Source organism: Lactuca sativa, chromosome 1, assembly GCF_002870075.4.
Source record: "Lactuca sativa cultivar Salinas chromosome 1, Lsat_Salinas_v11, whole genome shotgun sequence".
Lineage (NCBI taxonomy): Eukaryota > Viridiplantae > Streptophyta > Magnoliopsida > Asterales > Asteraceae > Lactuca > Lactuca sativa.
In genome coordinates, this window is record NC_056623.2 from 223,599,574 (window position 1) to 223,622,190 (window position 22,617).

The 22,617-nt window shown below is 30.2% G+C and overlaps 1 pseudogene; it reads left to right on the plus strand.

Annotated features, from left to right (window-relative positions):
- Positions 1-840: 840 nt before the first annotated feature.
- LOC111876947 (putative disease resistance protein At4g19050) lies at positions 841-20,387 on the plus strand (annotated as a pseudogene).
- The last annotated feature ends 2,230 nt before the right edge of the window (positions 20,388-22,617 follow it).

Sequence of the window (22,617 nt, forward strand, 5' to 3'; positions counted from 1 at the left end):
CTTCATCGATATTGGGTTTATCTAACACTTTATTTTTTACGCTTATTTTTATCATTTATTTATTATAGTATTATAAACAAGTAATAAGCACATAAATTCACATAATTCATGTATTACTAAAATAATTTATCTTTATTACTTCAAAATAAGTTACAATGGTTAGCTTGACTATTACATCACTATATTAATGCTTAGCCCAGAAAGATGGGCGTTACAAAATCCTTTTTTTTCCAAAGATGCACCAAGATACTCAATATTATCTCAACACTCTCTCTATTAGCTCAAAGGGCGATTAGGGTTTCTCTCAGTGAATGTAAACAGTCGATGAGCCGCAAATGAGACTATAAGTGCCCTTAAATAGGCCCCAAACCCGGGGATTTAGGTTTTCACTTCATAGTGTCTACTTGGCGAGTCGACTCTCCGACTCGTCGAGTAGATCATTGATCCCATGTGGCACAACATGATTCTACTCGACGAGTTGTAGCACCAACTCGTACAGTTGCTCAATAGTCCTCAAAATTAAATAAATAAGCAGGATACCTGAAAGTCCGGATGTTACAGTAGCTCCGCCCATAATATCTTACAAATCAACCATATACAGTAAAAAGCTCACGATAAAACTTACATAGAAATATGTTCTTAATTTACCTATATTTGAAGTTATGCTTAAAAAATTCTTTGTGTTTTCCATATTTCATAAACTAAGTGTATATGGTACAAATGTTTGAAGCATATAGCACAACTAGTGTCTATCTTATTTACCTATATTTGAAGTTATCCTCACAAAATTCTTTGTTTTTTCCATATTTCATAAAATAAGTGTATTTGGTACAAATGTTTGAAGCATAGAGTACAACTAGTGTCTTTATTCCATTCACTTCTCCTTTTTAACCGGGAAGCAAAGAAGTTATTCCCCAACACTTGATATATACTCGTCACTAAAATTTTCTTGTTGACGCCTTGCTTGAGCACTATAAATACCCCCCCACAACAAATATCCAAATCACCAAAAATAAAAACCATCGAATTCACAGGTTATTCCCTCTCAAAAATCAAACTGTGTTTCTAATATTTCATATATTTTCTCATAAATCTATTGAACATTTCTTATAATCCATCAGTGGTAATCCCCAAACATTTATTTAGAGGATTTTGCCGCAAATTTGACATGAATTTGTAGCCCTTGTTTTATTTTTTGAGGTTTATCTAACAAATCCTTTAATTTATAGATTTGTACGTTGGATATTCACGTCAAAATGGAAGACCTAAATTCTCAGGTTTTTCTTACACTTTGGCTACTTTAACTATGTTTCGTCTATTTTATATGGTACTTTATTGTGCATAGTTACTTGCAATATATTATTTAAACATTTTTCATCAACAAAAAGAAAAAATAAAAAATAAAACAGAAAAGAATCCACTTAGATGCCTTATTTTTAATATCTCAACTTAATTAACTAAAAATCTATAATCAAGTCTACCTAATAAATAAGAATGATTTTATCACATGTAATCTTCTCCTTCATTTTGACATTTGTCATTTTCTAGATTGTTTTGAATTATTTAATATTCACTTGTCATTTTTATAGTTTTTTTTATTAAAATCTCACCTATTAAATGACACCTCATATTAATTAATTTTATAAATATATTAATTAATGTACCTAATAACTTTCTATTTTTTAATTTATCTTTCTATTAATATATTAATATTAATTAATGTATATGTATACTAATGTAGTTTAATGTAGATATTACATTCCAGTTGTAAATTCATATTAATTAATTTTATTAGTATAGATTAATTAGAACCAAATTACATAAATAGTCAATGTGGTTTACCAAAATGTTACAAAGTCAATCGTTATTTAGGTTTTTATTTTTTATGAACATCCTCTTTATGGTTATCAAAACTTCTTTTAATAAACTCGTGTAATACACGGGTTTCACACCTAGTATTCTATTGATTTATACGCAAAGTTAACATTAGATTTTGGGTTTCAAATATCCATGAAAATACTTTGATAATTAAAGATCATATACATAATACACTTTCCAAAATACTATGTAATTTTGGATATTGTGTGGGAGTATCATGAAATCCGATTTGGGATACGAAAGAAAAAACAAATCCAAATTTTACACAAAATTTAAGATCCTAACTCAAAATACATTGCTTTGTTTGTGTTATGTTAAGACAAATCTTGTAGATTGAATAAAAACTTATTTTCCAATGTTCACTATCTTTCTCTACGCCAACACCTTGATTTAATATAAAGACGATGATAGTTTTTAAAGGTGAAATGACGCCAATTTAGATAAGATGTATTCCTTAGGTTTTTTGGTAGGAAAATTCCAAATGTGCAATGCGCCTTGCAACCCAAGTAGGGGCTCTGCCCTTGAACCCCCACGTTCTCAAGTCCTAATTAGTTGTCTGAAAATGCATATATATCTCTTATCTCCAAATATAATCGAACCGAACTCAACTTGAGTTGAATAACATTCCAATTACAATAAATATATCGATGACACTAAAATCATCAACATTTAATACTTTCAAAATTATCTCAATAATACATATTATTGGTACCTAATTTTAATATAACTTTATTGAGGAAAAATAAGCAAACATGTATTCTTAAATTTTTTAAAATGATTATTGAAAAGTTTAATAATAAGTAGGTTTGTTTAAGTTTCTTATAAAAATGAAATATCAATTATAGGCCGTTATTTTTTCTTATGGTAATATTAGTTATATACGTTAATTATAATTAATTTTATATAAAATGTTTGTAAACAGATTGGAAAACAAATAATGTCGATTTAGGGCATATACAAATTTATAAGTTATGATAATATTTAATATTGTGTAAGTTACGATCATATTCCAAAATCCAACTTCTTGTTTTGTTGAACATAAGACAGAAGACTTTTATTTTCGTAATTTAGTAATTTATTTTTTGTTTTTGACTTCTTAGATATTATATTATTTTTTTTGTTAAGAGAAATTAGATAAAACTATTTTTCTTTATCTTAGATTGTTTTTAATTGCATAATCTAATTAAAAATATTTATTATTGTATTTATCCGATCGTATATTTTTATGATAAACCCAAACATGACAAATTATAATCAGTTTTTGATTTTTCAGTTAAGAAAAAATGTATGTCTATCCAACGTGATGTTTACTGTTCATTGAAATAGAAAGATAAAACTTTACAAGGAAAACATATTTTTTAAAAGAGAAAGTAACTATGGAAATGAGACTAAGGCTAATGTCATAAAAACCGTTAAGTTTTCAGGGTTTTGTCGGTTTTGCCTAAAGTTGAATTTTATATCCGTTTTTACCCTATCATTTTCCAAAAAATGTTCGATTTTACCCTTTTACTGGTGATAACAGGTTACCATTATATTAACTTCGTAAAAAAACCCTTAACTTTATAGTTTTTTTTTACGTTTTTACCCTTCAGTTTATAATTTTTTTTACACTTTTACCCTATATATTTTTTTTTCATATTATACGTATTCCAGCAGAAAAATCATATGAATATGTATATTATGAAAAAAAATATACTTAGGGTAAAAGTGTAAAAAAAATTATAAACTTAAGGGTAAAAACACAAAAAAACGGTAAACTTAAGGATTTTTTTTACGAATTTAATATAATGATAACCTGGAAAACCTGTTATCACCGGTAAAAGGGTAAATCGAAAATGTTAAGGTAAAAAGGGACATAAAATTCAACTTTAGGCAAGACCGATAAAACCTTGAAAACTTGATGGTTTTTATAACATTACCCTGAGACTAATCAAGAAATGATTTTGATAATAAATTTATTAAAAAAAAGTGTTTATATATATATATATATATATATATATATATATATATATATATATATATATATATTAAATAAAAATCAAAATTATATTAAAAAATAAGTTAAGTTATAGAAAAATATTTATTTTAGGTTTTGGTAATAGACAGTGCTGTAAAAATCCCGACTAGGTCCTAATTAATCTTCGATTAATCCCTAGGCGATACTCGACCGATTAGAGGGCGCCTAACGATTAATTCATTCATACACAATGAGTGAAGCAGTAGAACTTGATGAAATTTTAACACTTTGAAGAAGTTATATCTCAATAGAAACTATTTAAAGTATGATTACTCTTTTATTAATCATAATAACCTATTTTGTTATGATATTAGGGGTATTTATGAACTTTTATATAATATTAGTCATATTTAATTTTTTTTAATTTCAACAAATTAGCAATTAATGGTCCCCGATTAATCCTCCGATTAATCTCCGCCTAGCCGGTTAATCCCTTAACTATAGTCCACCGACTAGCTAGCGTCAAATGATTTTTACAACCTTGATAATAGGTAATAGGTTGTAATTTATTTTGTTTTAGATTGTTGTATTAATTATTTAATATTAAATTTACATTTCTTTCTTGTTATAAAAAAATGAAATATTATATATTTTAGACAAATTTGCAGGAATAGTCTATGTAGGATGTCAAAACTAAAATGTTTGGGCCAAAAATGTTTGGACTAGTATTAGTGATCCAAAAGTTTCATTTTCTTACGAGCTTGGTTTAATTTGGTTTCAATTTTTTTGTAAGACGTGTTTTTCTTTAATATTTAATTTTCCATTTTTTTTGTTACTACATTAGAAAAACAATTAAAAATAAAACAAAAATAAAATACCCTCCCCCTTTCCTCCCCCCCCCCCCCCCCCGCTTCTCTCTCTCTCTCTCTCTCTCTCTCTCTCTCTCTCTCTCTCTCTCTCCATTACAACCCTAACAAGATATTGAAGTCATTGTTATCAAAGTTTGAAATCGAGGAACCCTTGAAGAACATTCGTACAAAAAATTCATCAAGAAAGCGTCATCACTGCAATATTTTAAACATTTTTTCGTAATCTCTTCCACATCGAGTTCCTCCTCATATGCACAACAACTTCGAAACTCATCTCCATCTTCTTTGAGATTCAACTCCATTACAACAGTTATTACATTTGCTTCACCAAATTAAAACGAAAGATAAATCAAAAAACAATCAATATTTAAATCTAAACCTTATATTCCAAATCATGATCGACGAATAAAAAATTCCAACAAAACCCAAATCAGAAAAACTTCAAAGCTATAAGACTAAAAATATTTCATTTACTGAATCTGAAGTGATTAGTGGTTTTGATTTTCATATATAGTCAATGATTATAGAAACGAGAAGGGTGTACGAATCTTACTCGAGAGAGCTTCAAATCACTGTTTAACTACCGTCGATCTCTCAAGAACCAACCTGCAATAGCAAAAAAATCCTCTGAAAATCCCACTTGAAGTTCTTCAATGGCGACATCGATTCATTCTCTGTGGGTTCAGAGTAAGAGGAGAAGTGGATATGAAGGATGATAAGTGGGTGTTGGCTTCGATTTCAGTTTCAGAGAGGCAAGTAGAGCTTTTTGATTTAGATCTTCTGGGATATCCGACGAACTTTAGGGATGAACATACATAAATCGATTTCAAGAAGGAAACCTACACATACACACATACATAAATCGATTATAGATTGGATTTATGGGTTTTCTTTTGAGAAAGAGATTTTTGTGCTTGTGTGTGTTCATCAGATATGGGGTTCATGAATGTGAGTGTGTACGTTCTTCAGCTCTTGATTTCGACTTTAGAACAAGAAACCCTTCATCAGATTTGATTTCGACTTTAGAATAAGAAACCCCAAAAGTATTGATAACAAACCCATTGGCAATCATTAGAGCTCTGATTGAAGCTGTCAGTTGAAGCTGTCGATTAAAGCTAGAAAGAGAACATCGATTTTTCATATGTATAATTTTTTTCACATGCCATTGAAGCTTCGGTGAGAGAGAGAAAGAGGGATATTTTATTTTTGTTTCATTTTTTATTGTTTTTTAATAGCTGGTAATAAAATAAAATTTTGAAAATTAAATAATGAAAGCAAAATCCTTTTTACGAAAAAGTTCAAACCACATTGGGCAAAACTCCCAAGAAAATAAAACTTTTGTACCATCTGTGTTACCCCAAACTTTTTTGGTCAAAACATGCAAGTTTTGATATATATATATATATATATATATATATATATATATATATATATATATATATATATATATATATATATATATATATATATATATGGCTTATGTTATTCTATTCTAACTAATTATTGTACGGATATCATATGCTATGAGAATGATAAAGAAAATATGTTGTTTGATAATATAAATACGTTCAATCTTACATAAATATTGTTATTAACACACATTCTCACTAATTAAATCCTCTATAAGGTTATTATACACTTATTATTATTGTTCTCATTTCTGTCAGAATGTTTGTCACAATGTTTATTGAGTCGTATTATATCAGAATGAAAATGAGTGAAAAACGATATGTGAGAACAAAAATAAATAATAATTAGCGAGAATGTATGAAAATAACGATATTTTTGTAAGGCTGAATGTATTCACATTATTAAACAACTTATTCTCTTAGTAATTCTCATAGCATATGATATCCAAACAATAATTAAGCTATGTTTGGCGTACTAGCTGAAAAGCTGGCTGGTAGTTGAAAAGCTAGCTGATAGCCGAAAAGCTAGCTGTTAAATAAAAAGCTAGCTGATAGCTGAAAAGCTAGCTAATAAAAAATAATGTTTGGTAAAACTAGCTGAAAAGCTAGCTGAAATATATAAAATTACATAAAAGGACATGTAAAAATATGTGTTTCTATAATTAATTAAGGGGTGTATTTGGAAAATTTTAAAAAAGCTCCTAAAAAGCTAGTCTAAGTAACTTTTCAAAAAACTAGCTTATAAACTATTTTTTGGCTTACCAAACACCATAACATAAAAAAGCTCAAAAAATAAGTTAGCTTATCAGCTAGCTGTGGCGCGCCAAAGATAGCCTTAGTTAGAATACTTGACCCTAGATTATATATATATATATATATATATATATATATATATATATGTGTGTGTGTGTGTGTGTGTGTGTGTGGAAGAGACGAAAAGATTGTTATGAAATCGACAAAAACTATTAGGTAGGTCTACTTTTCCAAAGTGAAAATAAAAGAGAGCACTGCAGGATTTAATGGTATAAGGGAAAATGGAGTGGTTTGAAGTAAGATATAGATTTTACATGGAGGAGAGGGTGAGAAGAGACTCCATAAACTCATGTGAGAAAGGTCATCGATGACCGAATCCCATGACTATAAGGTGCTGTTTGTTTTTTCTGAGGCAAAATGTCTGCAGTCTGCGGACAACATCTGTAGACCTCTTCAGTAGAAGAGGTGGACCAAACGTCTGCAGTCTGAAAAAAGAAGACTGTTTGTTTTTTTAACATCTGCGGGCTATTAAAATAAACTGAAATCTAAATAAACTGATTTTTTTAAACTTCAAAGTGATTTTTTAATATTTTTATGACTTTGTTATAAATAATCAACGAATCTATATCAACTTTTATGTATTATTGTATAAAAAATAAAAATAAAAATGATATAAATTAACGTATATATTTTATAAAAACCAACAACTTTGGTTGCAAAGTTATAAGTAAACATTATAATTAGTGATCAAAAAATTTGATACATAAATGGATGCAAATAAACTTTGATTTTTTCAATTAAATCCATTAAAAAAGTACCATAAATATTTTCTCGAAAAATTGACGATATTGTATTAAATAATGTTTTACAAAATTTGGCAAAAAAATATAAGAATATATTATGATTTTTTTGTCATATTTATATAAACAACTTCAACCACTATTATTATAATAAATTTTTATTTATAAATTTGTCAAAAATATAATGTTTGTATCGTCGAACGTTTTTTTAAGTTTTGTAATTTTTTTTTTTTCAAATTGTTCATCATTAATAAAGTTGGAAAAAATATAAATTTAAAAAATAAAAAAAAAAACTTGAAAAAAATAAAGATATATATATGTTTTTTTTAGGCTAGAAGATGTCTGAAAATGTTAGAAGACTCTGGTCCATGTCTGCGCCAAGAAGAGGGCGCGCAGACATTTTTTGGTCTGCAGTCTTCAAAAAAACAAACAGTCTGCAAAGGCTAATGTTTGCACGTGGTCTGCGCGACGCAGACAGAAGAGGTCACGCAGATCTGCGGACAAAAAACAAACGCTACCTAAGTCTATACTTGAACCATAGGGATGAGGTTTCTTCTTTATTTATTTATTTTTTTACATAAAATTAGTTGAAATAAAATAAAAAATAAAATAAGAAAAGAATATAAAAGTCTTTTTATATAGGTAAAACCAATCAATGGAAATTATTATTGAAATTGAAACCGTATCGGATATCTTTGACACAAAAGGAAGAGACTAAACTTAGGCCCTCTTTGATATGTATCTGACCGAATCAGGTCAGACATTTTTGGTTGATTCGGTCAGACGAAAGGTATTTGATAGACAAAATTTTGACGTCTGACTCGGAAAGCAAGGTCTGACCGAGAAAGAAGTTGAGAGATGACTGACCCAGAAAGAAAGTAAGGGTTTCCAATAGCACCCTTGACTTGGATAAAAATTCATAGCTAATGAAGGTTACAAGATTAGAACTTAGGTCTCCCTTGTAGAAGGGATGGCATTTACCAGCAAGCTGAGTGAGTTTTTGTGTTTTATTTCTAAAATAATATATTTAATGTCTATTATGCTGGAAGTTTATTATTATTATTATTATTATTATTATTATTATTATTATTATTATTATTATTATTATTATTATCAATGTCTATTATTATTATTATTATTATTATAATTGTTATTGTTGTTGTTGTTGTTGTTGTTATTATTATTATTATTATTATTATTATTATATTGCATAGAAACGTGTAGAACATCGGGGTAAAATGGTCATTTTACACCAGTCAGCACATTCAGTCAGATTTTCAATCAAACAACATGATTTCTTACTCAGTCAGAATTTCTTACTGAGACAGACCTTTCTCAGTCAGCACTTTCTCGATCAGCAACTATCAAACGGGACCTTAGTATTCTTAATATAATATTAATTTTAATGTTCTTTTCATCTTGTAGTCAATTCGCTTCATAATGTATGGAATGAATACACATACTGTTAACTAAAAGACATTGAATTAAGCTTTCTAAATCATTATATTTTAGAATGGCTTAAATAAAATACATTGAATTAAGCTTTCTAAATCATTATATATTAGACTCACTTCATTGCGTATTTCCATCCAAACATTAACGGACTCGTCACTAGTGAGTATTGGAAGCGTAATGTGCAGGGTTGGTGTCAGTTTAATTATTCTCAAATGCTTTGGACGAGTCAGAAAAAATGATCTTTTTATTATTATAAGTTTTTTATTTTCAAATAAATATATATATAAAGCCCTGTACAACATACAACTGCCAACTTTGCCCCTCGTTTGAAAATATCGCCACCTGTAGGACGTAGGATGTACCGTCTTCGTCCAGAAAATCAAAAATAGATAAACATGGTCAAATTAGTGGTAACAAGTAAAATCCAAAACAATGTCTCTTTCTCCACAAAGACGTTTGAAAACTATAGTACTATTTATTTTCTTTCTATGTTGTTTTATATTTCGAAAACCTCTTAATTTTTTGAATTGTTATATGTTTGGCTAATTTCTTTAAAATAGCATATTACTTATATTTTAGATGCCAGATAGATATTTAGTCGATTGAAAAGAAAAAACATTAAAATCATGTAAATATTATTATTATTTTAGTCAAATAAATAGCTTCAAATATTTTATAATATCATAAGCAAAGATAACATCCATAAATTCAAATATAGCAAGCCATTGCAATCATGCTATGTAAACAAGCTAGAGTGAATGAGGAGAACCACTAAAAACAAAGAACTAAATGGGCATCCAATTTTGGACAATTTCCACATAAAATTCAACCTCTTTTCTACCAAAATCATATTTTTGCTTCATACAAAACTGCACTTGAAGTAGTTGCATTCTCGCTCTTCCAAAGTACAATCACATTCCAAAAAATCTTGCTCCACCCGATCCAACTTTGTAGTATTACTATTGTACGTCCATAATGGTGGTGGATCTCGACCATAGAGAACTTTGAAGGAGAACTCTTCAAACCCGCATCAAAAAACATATTTTTACCAATATTCGGCCCAAGGGAGAAATACTATGTTCTATTGCTTTGGTTTGTCTAAAATGAAACATTAAAGGTTATTCTAAACATTTGTTGACAACTTTTGATTGTCCATCTATTTGAGGGTGAAAGGTGTATTTTACTCGATTCTTTCCGTTGAAGCTTAAAAATCTAACGTATGATAGATTTTATGGAAGCAATAAAAGCTTGACATTTTCATGCAATGAATAAAGAGAACCCAAAAAGAAACTTTTTATTATAATACTAGTTTATAACCCGTGAGAACCACGATTATAAAATTAATCAAACTTTTATAGTAAAAACGCAAAATTATTAATCAGTTATTTTAAATAAATTATTAATTTAAAAGATATTTTTATTACTTATATGAAATTATAATCGTTGATTCAAATAAATATGTAAAATTGATTTTTAATATATATTAGATATTTTTTATTTGTGAATTAATGAAAACAATAATATAAATTTTAAAATTTAAAATAGAGAATAAATACATTGACAAATAGCATCACATTAATGAGTAGGTCTAATAAATTTAAAATTAAGAACTAATAGATTGACAAGTGGCAACACATTAATTAAGAGGTTTAATATGGTGACATATGGCAAAAACACTACTTTTTTATTAATATAGGGAGATTTCAATGTGTTCAACATTACAATCTAGTCTTCTTATATAGGAAATGTGCTCAACATTACAATCTAGTCTTATATATGACTAGTAAACTCCAAATCATTACAATAATAAATGAGAAGATTTAAAATGACACATTAAATTCGGTAAAAAAAACCTCCACATTAATATTGATCCAGGTTATTATTACTAGGAGTGCAAACGAGCCAAGCTATTCATGAGTTACTCGAGATCGGTTCGTTAAAAGCACGACTCGAAACCGATTTTAAACGAGTTCGAGCCGAACTCGAACTTAATATTAAGCTTGTTTATTAAACGAACTCGAGCTCGAACCTATGTCACTAAGATCGATTAGGCTCGTGAGCCTAAACGAGCTTTTATATAATATAATTTATTATTATTTTTATATATTAAAATAAAAATATTTGGGGAATTAGGAATTTATGGTATTAATAAACAAGCTTCTTAACGAGCTCGATCCGAACTTAAACTTATTTAGGCACGTCGAACAAAAAACGAGTCGAGCCCGAGCCGAGCTTATATAATTATTTACGAGCTCAAGCTAAGCTCAGTACAAAAAAGCTCGAATCGAGCCGAGCTCGAGCTTCAGCCTCTTATAACTTAAACGAGCCCGAGCCAAGCCTGACCAGGCTCAGACTCTGACTCGGCTCGGCTCGTTTGCAACCCTAATTATTACTTTATTCCACGTTCCCAATGATCAATATGTGAATCAGCGAGTTGCGTTGTCGGTCCCTTATCAATCCCCTCGCTTGAAAAGAACTCGTCCTCGAGTTCTTGGATTAGGCATTTTTGGTTGAAATATTGTTGATCAACGTCGAAAAATTCATCATTATCCACCATTAACTTTTTATCTGGGCTTTCAATATCATCCATGTTCCAAGCATATTGCGTTTGAAGAAATTTTGAACCATTATTTTCTTTAGAATATTCATGAGCTTTGATATCATATTCTTTTATCAAGTTAAAATTATTTTCCTCCTCCAAAATTTTGACAAAGACTTTAATATCTTTTCTAACAATATATTTACCTTGAGATTTATCAAAACCATTATTATTAATGTTTTTTTCTTCAATATCTATACGTTAGTCTCGAATTATTTGTTGTTTGACCTTCGATTTTCCTACTTGGGTTCTTGCATTGATATGGAGGATTGCATTTCGTTTCTATTCCCATGTAAAAATGTAGATATTTTTTTTTGTTTCTTATAAATACCACTAATTTCTTGTTGCCACGATGTTCCCAGTAGAACATGACATATATCCATGTCAACAACCTCGCAAATCACATCATCTCTATAGGTTTTTTCCAATGGAAATGGGGAGCCTACAAACTTTACCGTTTCCGCTCTCACAAGTCTCTATTGGTAATTCTAAGTACTTAAGAAGATCATGTGAGAAAAAATTATTAGCATTATGAGTAATTAAGCGTCATACCTTATTATTGATAGAATACTTCGAGTAGAATATTCAGCCTTCTTGCAACTCTTTTTCTTTATATGAAATATATATATATATATATATATATATATATATATATATATATATATATATATATATATATATATATATATATATATATATATATATATATATATATATATATATATATATATATATATGTTCTCCATGGCGATTTGTGTGGTTATTCCGACCATCTACGATCGCGACACGTAGTTGTTCAAGCTCGACGACAAAATAATCGTTCACTCGAGAAAGCAGGGGTGGACGCAGGATTTTATAGTAGGGGTTGCATGGGAAGATTAGGGGTTGCAAGATAATAGAAAAAATAAAAATTTTAAAAAATTTCGAAAATTTTTCCACTGCGGCCAGAAAATTTAGGGGTTGCCGGTGCTACCCCGAAACCCCCCTAAATCCGCCCCTGTGAGAAAGAACATCAACCTCACAATTAAATCCAACTTAGTATGTCATCAAGATACTAATGAACTCTGATACCACTTGACACACGACGTGTTTTGCAAACCTTCGCGTATCACACAATATGGAAGCGATAAAAGGTAGACAATATCTAGCAAAGAATAAAGAGAATCCAAAACGGTAGAGATTTTATTACTCCCTCCGTTCCAAAATTATAGTCCATCTTTTCTTTTTGGTTTATCTCAAAATAATAGTCCACTTCTAAAAATAAATAATATTTTTACCAAAATACGCTCTCATTATTACTTAACATACTAAGCATTTAATGGAACATTAAATGCAAAGTAAGGACAAAACTATCATTTTATTATATAAAGTTAGTGATAATTAATGTTTTTTTTAATCTTTATGTTTTTTGTCTGTGAACATTAATATTGGAACGGTGGAAATATAATATTTCAATGTCCTCGACATAACAATCTAGTCTTCGAGACTAGTAAACTCCAAATCATTACAATAATAATAAATATGAAGATTCATAACCGACACATTAAATTCAGACATTAATATTGATCCTAAATAGAAAGGTAACCTAGCGTAATAATAAATAATGTTATTATTACTTTTATTTTAGGAAGAATTTCATATATGAGTTTCTTAAACATCAAAATATCATATTTACCTAACTTAATTTCTAAATATTATATTTACCCTTCATAAAATTTCTAAATATCATATGTACCCTTCATAAAATTTCGAAATATCATATATGTCATTTTTAAACATCAAAATATCATATATGTCCTTCTTAAATATCAAAATATAATATATGTACTTTTTTAAACATCAAAATATCAATGATAATATCTAAAATATTCCCCATCTATAAAATGATAATAATCAACAACAACAAAAAACTAAACAATCAAAATATACATTCCATAAAAAGGGTTAAACATGAATATTTTGTCTGTCAAGATGCCGACATTCCAACAATTTATAAGTTCACATTCCATTATCATAGACGTAAGGATAATATGGTTAAATTTTTTAATTATTATAATAATTCTAAGGTATAAAAAATGATTATAAAATATTAAAAACATTATAAAAATATTTTGAAGGTTTATGAAAGGTAAATATAATATTGAGAAATTAAACTGGACAAATATGATATTTTGAAGTTTAAGAGGGGCATATATGAAATTCTCCTTTATTTTATGGAATAAAAAACAAAAATCTATAATAAAAAAATCAAACTATGGAACTAAAATATTTAATATAATTTTATTTTAAATTGAAGAATATGTGACTTGAATTTGACCGTCTTTCCACGTTCCCAACAATCCATAGGTGAATCAACGAGTTGCGTTGTTGGTCCCTTGTCAAAATCCATTTCAAAAATTGACTTACGAAAATTCAACCTCTAATCCATATTGGTTGACATTAAAACATGTAAATAAGTAATTTCCTTGGTAAAAAATTTAGCTACCGATTGAGCTGTAAATGGATGCTTCGAGGTGACTAAATAAAGGAATATATTTCCTCAATTGGTCAACTACCATAATTATAAAATTCATTCCTATTACTACAAAATAGAATTCATTCGTCCGGAGTTTAGAAAACTATATATGAGGGACATTATGATTTCTTTCCATACCTTCAAAGGTAAACGTATAAGTTGTAGCAACGTCGACACATTTCCAGACAAACGTTTGTTTCTTTGACAAAGATCACATGCTTTGATCATATCAAATATATCGTTCATTATTCCCATCCCAAAAACCTTCCATGCAATACGTAGTTAAAGCCCCTTCTTTTTTGAAGTGACCCACTATCGGTCTGACATAAAATTCTTCAAAGATAAATTTTGATCAGTGTTGACTTCCTTGGTATAACCAATTAAAGAAATTATTTTTGAACAATGAAACCTTTATGAGAATTAAGGTCTTCCATAAGATCCTTTTTATCTTATTTAAGAGATCATCGTTGTTTATCTCTTGTTTGAAAATAATCTATTGTCTCAAATGTGCTCCACAAGGGCTGTTCACTATACTTCGAGGCTTCATTCTTGATAAGGCATCCGTAGTTCAACTTTTTAAATCTAGTATTGTACCCATTGCCTTCACTTAAACATGGTTTTGGAACCCTCTCCCATCCCTTAAAAGAGCCCAATTTGATATCACTTCTCATAGACATTTCTCTCCAAGTTCACCATTCATACTTTGTCTTAAAGCCAAGTAGCCTAAATCGAGGCACTTTTGTAAACAAGTATACAAGGGAAGAAACTAAGAATAAACTTCTAAATATAGTTATCTTATAAGATGAAGTTGACAAAAGTTGATGGATGATTACAAATGAAATGGGACCTATTTATACTAGAGTCTTGCATTATTATACGACAGAAGAAAATGAATACACACACCTTACATATTTACTAGTAAGGTTCCATAAAACTAGTAGACCATTTTACCATCTTTTTTAGAGGACTTGAAGTTTTCTTGTCGATTTATGTGAATTTTGGATCGACCTAAACATGGTAGGTAATGACATTATGAAGTCAGATTCAAATAGATCATAGTTTAAAACTTTAAGGTAAGAACTTTCTAATAAAATATGATCTGCTGTTTTCCCTTGTTGACTATAGACAATTTCGGTCACCTCTAGTTATATTTGAGTTAACCCTCTCTCTTTGGTGGATCTTTTGGAGTGAAAATCTAGGACTCCACACATCATATAACAATCTAATTAATATAGTATTAGAGCCAAAGTTGAGCACATCAAGCTTTGACACATTAGTCTAATCTAATCCAACCTTCCTCTGGTGGATGTGTTAGTATCCCACATCGGCTTGACATATGGTCTTATTCACATTTATATATACCGGAGTGCAGTCTTATCTACCCAAGACCTCTTTTGGAGAAAAAAAAAATTAGGAATCTACATATCCTATAACAATCTATATAGCATGATTTCAAATAGTTAACAATTTGTATGTGGAGGTGGATTCATTAAACTTTTAGTGCCATGGATGGTTATTTCCCTATCTCCTTTCTCTTCTTAATGGATTGAATCGAGTTAAAATAATTAAAAAAAAATATAGTGCTTTTACTACTACAACTAAATACTTTTCACATGTCTATGAGGTTATCCTAGATACAAGGTAAGAGTTTTAGTGTGTGACAAATAAAGGGAACACAAATAGGCATTTTCGCCATCGTACATATTTGGTAGAGTCTATTTTGATTGGTAAATAAATTCAAAACGACAATGTATATATAAATTTGTTTTCTAACTAATCTGTTTTAGTCAAAACTCTAGAAATTAGGGATATATGGTCTTCTATTGATCATTCTCTAAAACCACCCTTTGTGTTTTTTAAAAATTGTGCAAAAGGGAGAAAATAGTATCCACAATTTTATTAAAGTTGATGGATTATACTAAACACCTTTATGTGTCAATTGAAAGAATAAAGCCATCATCTAGTACATGGGTTTTAAATGACCATCATATAACTTGATCACTTTTGATTACATTCCTAAAGTACTAAATTTATTTTATTTTCATTATAATTGTAGAATAATAGTGGCAAGGAAAAGGTGCTGAGTTCAATTCAGCATGTGAGCAAAATATGTGCAAGCCTAAAAGATCACAAGAAAGTAAATCTGTTTGGGCCTCCAGGAGTTGGGAAAACATGGATGGCAAAGAGACTAAGTGAGCTTGCCACCAGGATGAAAATTGTCCATGTCACACTTTGGGTGTTTATGTGCAAAGAGTATACGAAAGAGTCTCTCTCCAAAAGTATTGCTCAACAGTTATGCTTACTTCCTACTACTTATGAGGAGTGGGAGGATGGGGATGAAAATAAGGAACTAAAGGACAATGATGATAAGGTTCAAGACTCAGAAACTTTGATTAAAGAGATAAAGAAGAAACTTGAAGAAAACAAAAAGAAGAAACTTGAAGAAAAGGAAAAGAATAAACTTGAAGAAAAGGAAAAGAAGAAACTTGAAGAAAAGGAAATTCTTCTAATTCTAGATGATGTTCACCTAGATCACGAAACTGAACATGATTCAAATGAAACAAAATTTTGGTCACTATGGAATGAAATGTTTCCTAATGAAAACTTCAAAACTCTTTTAATATCAAGATTAAAGAGGGAACATGAAGATATTTCTGATGCTATTGAGGTTGAAGCTTTCCCTAAAGAAGAGTCTGATGCTTTATTGATAGGAAAACTTGATGCTCAATTGAGGAACAAGGAAAGAATCCTAAATCTAGGAAAAACATTGATAGAAAAAAGTGACGGTTTTCCTGGTACAGTTATTATGATAGCAAAATCCTTGAATTACTTTGGTGTAGATGAATCTAGAATGTCTATTCTTGAAAAGGAGTTGGAAGAAACATCTCGCGAATACAGTGTAAACAAGTTATTGTGCATGAAGCATGATGTGTTGCCCATTAGTATTTTGAAAGATCTATGGTGGAGTGGTCACCATTTCTTTTGTGATTCAGCAAGTGTTCACTACAATGAGCTGATAACTTACTGGATCTTGGAAGGGTATTTGGGTTTTGGTAGCATGACGAGTTTGTATAACAAAGGTCATGGGATTGTAATGGAGCTTATTGATTATGGCGTACTCAAAGGGCTAGAGGGTGATTATGTTTTCATGGACAAATCACTTATAAACGTTGATGATCTCTATCAGTACGTTGACCAAAATGCGAATCTTGGTTTGGCGATTGTGTTTACTTCTGATGTAGAAGGTTTTGGGCGAATCACGCATGAAGATGGAATGTTGAAAACACCTCGGAGGACACGTACGAAAGTGAAGAGTCAAGAACAGAAAGAATCATCATCAAAGGAAGTTGGTTAGAATCTTTCGACTTTATTATTAGACGGGACCCATTTTAGTGATCAAGTCATGATGAACTTCCTTGAATCCGAAAAGGAACTTCAAGTTCTAGCTTTATTCAATCCCACCATCAAATCTTTGCCAAATTCGTTGGATATGATGAAGAAGCTTCGTGTTCTTGTGCTTAGAGGTTGTGAGTTTTTGTAAGATGTCAAGCTCCCTTTAGAAGCTTTGCGTGTTATTGAGAACTCTGGTGGAAGGTCTTTGAGGTCATTAAAATCGATATTTTTCAAGAACATGGTGAATCTTCAAAGTATTCATCTATCTGGACTTCAAATCAGTTATTTACCTCAGGCCTTTTATAATCTTCTTGAACTACGTTGGCTAGTCATTAAGGATTGTCGGCGTTTGAAAAAGCTTCAGAGCCTTTCAAAACTCGAACATCTTTTGGTTGTTGACCTCTCGGGTAATATCGTTTTGGATACTGTCGATAAAAACTTCTTGAAATTTAAGAATCTTCAAAGCCTTAATCTTTCTAATACCTTGGTTTCCACAACCCCATTGCTCAAAAACATTGAATCACTCACTCATTTGTTATGTCGAGGATGTAAAGGTTTAGGCAGATTGCGAGGGCTAACTTCCTTAACCAGTCTCCAAACTCTTACCTCTCTGGTTCCATAGAATTCGAAGAGTTCCATGATTCGTCTTTACAAAGCTTAAGCTCCCTCAAAACCCTTGACCTATCTGAAACTACAATTGATCGTCTTCCTTCTAACATTTCAAACCCTCGTTCTCTTTATCTTAAGAGTTGCCCTCAGTTAGAAAGACTTCCATGCATTGAATCCCTTCGAGACCTCGAGGTACTTGATGTTTCAGGTTCAAAGAATCTTAAAGAGTTCAAGGAGGGATTCTTTGACCGAATCAGACGTCTTCGAGTCCTCAACCTTTCAGAAACTAATGTTGTAGATCTTCCTTCCCTCTTGAAGGTTTCCAATCTTCGTGAATTGTTCCTATCACGTTGTCCATCATTAAAACATTTACCCTCGCTAGAATCTGCTACAAAATTGGAGATTCTTGATGCCTCATGGTGTAGTGGTTTAGATGATATTGGAAATCAATCTTTCGAGGGAAAAACTCGCCTTCAAAAGATCAACTTTCTGAAACAAAGATCGAGTCATTCCCTTCCCTTTCAAATCCAAGGCATCTACGTCAGCTCCTACTAAAGAACTGCAAAGCCTTGAAGAATTTTGAAATAAATGTATCCTTGCCGAATCTTGAGGAGTTAAATCTTTCTGGTGTCACCTTGAAACCTAATGGAGCTGAATTCATGAACGACATGAGCAACATTCAAATTCTTGACCTCTCTAATACTTCCCTCGAACAAATTCCCTCCATTTCAAAATTCACAAACCTTACTCGTCTCTCTCTTGCTGGTTGCTCATGCTCAGACGCAGAACTAGATTTGAAGCCATTAAGTAAGCTTGAAGTATTGAATCTTTCAGGATCATCAATCAAGCGTTTGATAAACCTCAGTGGGTCCCACAACCTTCAAAAGCTCCTACTTCAAGTTTGTTCTATAGCGGAGTCCTCCGAAGATGACGAGTTTAAAGATCTCTTGGGGTCCAACCCAAAAATACCTGATGCGATGTCTAAATTAAGTCATCTTGACCACATCGAGTTTCCAAATGTCAATGTTGACACCAGCCATGAAGAATCTTCATCAAAAGAGGCGAATCAAGATCAATGGAGCATTTGTCGGTTGTCTGAGGATGACAAAGCTCCCATATTTACTAGTGGTTCTCAGTTTCTTGAAATTCTCAAGGAAAATCCTTTGCAAGAGGCGAGCCATTTATGTGCAATTCCTTACATGTTGGAAGGTGAAACAGGAGATCGATATCTTCAACGACATGAACTTGTTTTTCGAGATGTCTACCTCCAAGCTTGCGGGTTTCCTCAATACAAGGGAAATAACTCGTTGCAGATTCGTGGTTTTAACCATTTCCCAAAGGGTATCGAAAATATCATCTGTAAAGTCAACATGGTCTTTCTGATTGATAATAAGTTCAATGGTTTGCCATCTGAGTTTGATGTCTCTAAGCTCAAGGAAGTAAAGGGTTGCTGGATCGACAAGTGTGATGAAACAATCACCATTTTTACCGAAAAGGAAGGAGATGAAAGTTACAATTCTCCAATTTTCCTAGAGAATCTTGGAATTTCGAATAATCGTCGTTTGGAAAGTATATATAATGGGAAACAGGCATCTGGGAGCTTCGATAGTCTCAAGAGTTTGTATTTGGAAAGTTGTCCAAAGCTTTCAGTCGTATTTCAATCATCATGGCTACCAAAGAACTTGGAAGTTCTTGAAATCAAACACTGTGACAAGATAGTATCACTCATTGATCCAACGGATCAAGGTATACTTACAAGCTTAAAAACATTGCATTTATAGGAACTACCAGAACTGGAGAACATTGGCCTCTCATTTCCCAAGTTACAAACTCTAAAAATCTGGGAATGCCCAAAAGTGAAGCAAATTGAGCGCATTGGATATATTTGTGAAGATTCTAATAATATGTGTGCTTAATTACTGATTAGATCATGTATGTTAATTAATCTGTTGTGGTATTGAGTATCCGTAGAAAAAGGGCATCACTTTCTTTGTTCATTGTAAAATAATGTGCATGAAAACGTGACAGAACAATAAATCCATGTATTAGTTATTATGCATCTTGATTGTTTAATAATATGGTTTGAGTTATCAATCGATTCTTATTATCGTTTATTAATATTTCTGCTTGATTAATAATGTATACAGTGATTTTGTGAAAACCTCCATGATTAAGCAAATTTTTTGTATAGTGCTTCTTTAATGCATATTATAATACATCTTTTAATGGTTAAGAGCCTCTCGGCCATTTGTTTTTTTATATTATAATCTATTGGAATTTGAAGTCCTGTGTGGCTATGTGTGATAGTTTATAGGTGGTCCTAAGAAATTAAATAACATTGCCTCTTTAATTATTTCTTGTTTGGTGCCAGATTTTATAGCAATTATTTTTATAGAAGTTTTTTCAAAATTCTAACATATATATATATATATATATATATATATATATATATATATATATATATATATATATAGAGAGAGAGAGAGAGAGAGAGAGAGAGAGATAGGTTCAAATATTTTTAGCAAGTATTGTGTGCCTAAATGCAGCAATGATAATTCAGGAAATAATTAAATTACTAATGTATAATAAAAGGGTATAATGGTAATCTTAGTATATTTAATTATGGTAAATGAATAATTCAATTAATATATCCTAAAATAAGGGAATAAACACTACAAAAATTGCAATCACGTATCCCTTCTCAAAACCGTATTCCTCTATATTTGGAGGCGGCGGAAGCTTTGGCTGGATTAGGTCTTTTTCCTGCTACAATTTCCAAATCTCGCTGTAGTGAATCAACTGCTGAACGAGTCAAGGACAAGTCTAACAATGAGGTTTGTCACTAATCTAGTAATCTCCAAATTATTTTAATGTTAGGGTTTTTTTTACTCCAAAAAGAACGCCAAAACATATGTTTCTTCCTTCACAAATTACAGCTTGAATCTCAGAACAAATCTGATTGTAATGAATCAATGACGAACATGAGAAATAACAATTTAATTAGATAGTTTTCGTCAACTTTGATTTGTGTCCATGGTTGTGACAATGACATGACAGAAACATGAAACTGTTACCATGATTTTCATTGGGTTATATACATAATCTTGTAGGATTTGAAATTCTTTTTGTCTTCTTTTTTCTGTTACAGAGCAGTGGTATTGATTCGATAGTCCATATCTAGTACTAGTCTAATTTGCTTAATATGATTATGCTATGGCCTCCATGTGTTCGATAAAATGCCTCAATGAAATAATAGTTAATAATCTTTAATTTTTTAACTTCGTTTTGTTCCTTATTCTTTTCAGAAATATATAACTTAATTTAGATTGGATTGGATGCCTTTTTCATAACAATAGGTTGATTCTAGTTGATTTGGATTAAGTTTGGAATTACATTCGATTCTTCAATCCCGTTTCACTGCTCTTTTATTGTTGGTATTAAATTAGATTAGATAGATTTTGCATTTGTTTTTCCTGCACGATTCAATATTATTTGATTGAGTTTTGGCAAAGTGGATTTTGCTTTCAAATTTCAGTGTATTTTGAATATGTGTGTTGCTTAGTATGTTACCGGAATAAGAAAATAGTTGTATGTACTCTATGTATTCTATCATAATTTATTCTATGTATTCTGCCATAATGTATTCTATGTATTCTATCATATTTTATGTATTCTTCCAGAATATATTAAGTGATGGGGATTGCAAGTAACTGCTTTTAACCATTCTTAGTTTTTGTTTTATTTGTGATAGGAATGGTTGGAAGAATGGGTTGAAGAATTACATTCTTACGATAATACATCACATTTTCGTAAGAATAATTGGAATCAAGTTGATTCTTTGGACTATTGAAGAAGATTAAGTGCATTTGGTCAATAACCGTTTGACAAGATGAATGGGGCTTCATTAGTTGCTATCATTGCGTTGAAGACCTAATAGGAATAACTTGAAGAATGAATAATATTTGATCATATTCACAATTTTAGAATGTTGATAATTTTTAATATTCTTATTCATTTTTGTTGATATTCTTTTAGAATATGTATAATTATATTAAAATGTATAAGGCTTATAATCTGTAGGAATATGTATGAATTTGTATTTAACTTCAGATGTATAAGAATATATATATATATATATATATATATATATATATATATATATATATATATATATATATATATATATATATATATATATATATATATATATATATATATATATATATATGTTGTTATTTTTCAACCTCAGATTCAAGAATATTGTTATTCTTGAATAATATTCTAATAGAATAAAACTATGAAATAACATCATTCTAAAAAAAAAATATTCTAACAGAATAAAGTCGGTTATGTATACAAATCACGTTAGAATTAAAATTG